The sequence below is a fragment of the Triticum aestivum genome, chromosome 3D, assembly GCF_018294505.1.
Source record: "Triticum aestivum cultivar Chinese Spring chromosome 3D, IWGSC CS RefSeq v2.1, whole genome shotgun sequence".
NCBI lineage: Eukaryota > Viridiplantae > Streptophyta > Magnoliopsida > Poales > Poaceae > Triticum > Triticum aestivum.
This window is the reverse complement of record NC_057802.1, coordinates 619438846-619442658: the sequence shown is the minus strand read 5'-3', so window position 1 is coordinate 619442658 and position 3813 is coordinate 619438846.

Sequence of the window (3813 nt, the reverse complement as noted above, 5' to 3'; positions counted from 1 at the left end):
ATCAACTATAAGATGGTCTCCTGCAGGGTGACCCCCTACCCACCTATCTCTTCATAATTGTTGCCTACTTTCTTCAATGATTAGTCATCTATGCTTTCTCACCCAGCCAGCTCTGCCACCAGATCTATCGAGATCATCCCCAATGGTTCTTCAATACACCGACGACGCCCTAATTACGATCCATGCATCTCTCGAGGACACGGCTACCCTCAAAGATACCTTCGACAGGTTTGCCCTTGCTACCAGTCTCACCATCAACTTTCACAAAACTACCTTCGTACCCATCAACACATATTCCACCACTAGCCAGAACGTCGCCTTCACCTTCGGATGCGACCTCTCATCCTTCCCCCAAATCTATCTAGGCCTTCCGTCCTCCACATTTTAAATTATCATTCAACGTTTACTAAAATATCTCTCCTGTTGGTCGGCCAAACTTCTCTCTCGCGGCACTAAACTCACTCTTATCTCTACTCTCGATGCCCGCGCCACTCATTTCTTGTCTGTTTTTAGGCCACCTAAGAAGATTATTAAAAGGTTAGACGCTATTCATAGATCCTTGTTCTCAGCTGTGAGGAAATCTGTTCTGATGCAAATTCTCTTATCGCCTGGAAAAATGTTTGCAAACCTAAAACTACTGGTGGTCTAGGCATCAAAAACCTGCTTCTCAAAAAAAAACTACCTCCTCGTGAAATTTGCTTTCAAGCTTCTACAAAAACCATACTTGCCTTGGGTTAACTGGTTCTTCCAATACTACTCTCTTGACTCCGCAAACAAACCACACAATCTCCTTCCACTGAAAAATTGTAAACGACCAACTTCGCCCCCTTCGCAAACCTCTTTTGTCCTTACTAATAGTGGTACTTCCACCTTTGCCTGGCTCGACGTTGGCTACTTCCCACGTCGCTCACACACACTTACCCCCACATTTTCTCCCACTTCATGTCCCCCTCTTTCTTGGTATCTCAAGTCATGCATAATGGTTTACTCACTACTCCACGGAACCGCCTAACCAACGTTGCTTGTGTCGACCTTGTTTCCATTTTGTCCTTGTTACAGGATGTTACCGCCACCGACGCGCCCGACGACAGGTACCTCACCCATGGCTCCTTGTTCTCCTCGAAGTGCGCCCACTCGCTGCTATCCTTCGATGATGAGATTGATCTCAATGCCGGGTACACCCGAAGTTCCAAGGCACCTATCAAGGCTAAGATCTTCCGTTGGCTTCTGTGTCGTGACAGATTGACCATGAAGCCGAACTTACATCGCAAGAACATCTCCTTTGACTCTTCTTTCCCTTGGTGTGACTTCACATTGGAGAATGTGACGGACCTCACCATCCTTGGCCCATGCGTGTCTTAGATCTGATCCCTTTTGGGGCTTCAGACCTCTCATTCCATCGACCTTGTTTGTGATACTCTAACGCCGGTTCCCCAACACCGATTAGATTCAAAAGTTTAATGCTATGGTTAGAATTTATTCTTAATACTTTTCTCGTAGTTGCGGATGCTTGCGAGGGGGTTAATCATAAGTAGGAGGCTTGTTCAAGTAAGAGCAGCACCTAAGCACCGGTCCACCCACATATCAAATTATCAAAGTAGCAAACACGAATCGAATCAACATGATGAAAGTGACTAGATGAAATTCCCGTGTACCCTCAAGAACACTTTGCTTATTATAAGAGACCGTTTTGGTTTGTCCTTTGCCTCAAAAGGATGGGCTACCTTGCTGAACTTTTGTTGTCGTTACCGTTACTTGCTCGTTACAAATTATCTTGCTATCAAACTACTCTGTTACTTACAATTTCAGTATTTACAGATATTACCTTGCTGAAAACCACTTGTCATTTCCTTCAGCTCCTCGTTGGGTTCGACACTCTTACTTATTGAAAAGGCTACAATTGATTCCATATACTTGTGGGTCATCAATACCTTGGTTCTTAATTGAGGGAAATACTTATCTCTACTGTGCTGCATCACCCTTTCCTCTTCAAGGTAAAAACCAACGCAAGCTCAAGAAGTAGCATCTAGTGGTAAAGATCCGTGATCCATCTCTAGTAGCATGTTCCTAGATGTTTTGCGGGTAGGAATTTTTAATTTGAAGTCGACGCACCCTACCGTAGAACCCAACAGTGGCTCTGACCACCTGTGTGGTTGGGGGAAGACCAGAGATGCGGGAGCATGGTGGGTCTGGGCATGGCCCAAATCTGGTGCCATCGGTGTTCGGGGACGGCTTTGTCCGACAGCTGGTGTGGTTGGGCATGGCAGCGCAACGCGGTGGCCGAGGATCTGTCCAGACTGGGCTTGGTCTCTGTGATTTCTCATGCGGCGACGGTGGTGGTATCCTGTGGGCACGGTGGAGGTGGTGGTTGTGGTTGTGGTTGCGGGATTGGTTTGGGTGGGGTTGTGTTCCCTTGTTCTCGATCTGGTTCATATGGTGGTGGTGGATGTTGTGCTAGGAGATACGGTGGCCTTCAGTTGCAGTGGTTGGCTCGTTCGAGAAGCTTTGATGGACTTGGGGATTTGTGGTCTGGGGTTGGGAGAAATCCCTGATTCGCGATGTCCGAGGCTGACAACGGCGACGCCCGCATGTGTCGTCCCGTCCCTGGAGACGTTGTCATGGCCCCAATCCAACTCCCTCCCTTCGACCTCCAGATATGCGATGGTGGCATCATGGTGCTGTTCCCTCCTTGGTGGCATCGTCTTGTTGCTCGAGGAGTCCTGATGGTGTGGCTCGAGTCGGCGTCGACAATTGCTTTGGGTGAGAGCCTCCAAGGCACAGTGGACATCATGGCAGGCGATCTCTCGATGATACATTCTCTAGGTCTTCCCCGACCCTGCAATCCACCGACCGACTTCCTCTTGGTGCAAATGGGTAGGGGTATGTTGGTTTGTGTTGTCCTCGGGTCTTGGTCATGTGGTAAAGGATTTCGGCGTTGGTTGGGATGCGGGTTGGTAGCTCTGTCCTTTGCGACATTACCATTGGTATGGGGTTGATCTAGGTGATGCATGTTGTGTGGCTGCTAATCCTAATGATTAGCATTGTAATGGCCAGAAGGTGATGTATCCGGCTTCTTTGCCGCTTCATCTCTAATACAATGTTATGAATGCATATGCGTATTCCAGAAATAAAAATCCTATACTGTGTACATACATGTGAACCGGAATAAAAACATGCCAGTGTTATATCATATCGTTCTAAACCATATATATACAGTACTAAAAAAAACAGCATCGGGGCTTGGGGACGAGGACAATTGAAGATAATACTAGTTGATTGCACAAAACTGTCGCAATTGAAGGTATATTCTGGTTGTGTTCTGGACTCGATAGGGTTGTAAAACTATGTGAGTTGGATTTCTTTGATCCAGGTTGATCAAGAGATAAACCGCTTCTCATCATGTGACGAGATTTCAGATGTGGTGTCAGGTTTTTTAGATATATGCATGGGTTTAACGACGACGGTTGCGGTGGTAGCACGTGTATGAAGACTTCCCGGCTTTTATCGACAAGGTCATGCCGGCTCTGGCAGAGGAGCGGCGATGGTGGGGCGTCGGCTGTTCATTTTGGCGACAGTGGTGGTTGTCCGGTGGTCTTAAAATATTAATGTAATTTTTATTACGTTTAAGATGTTTTGTACTTTGATGAACTTTTATAATAGATTCGATACTTTTCTCAAAAGAGAAAATCTATCAAAGATGACAGGGCAGCACATGTGGACAGCTCGCTAAGGTGGATGTAGGCCTTACGTCTCGGCTTCATCTTCCCATCCTCACCACTCTCTCCCTCGACCACACAGCATCCATCTCCTCTG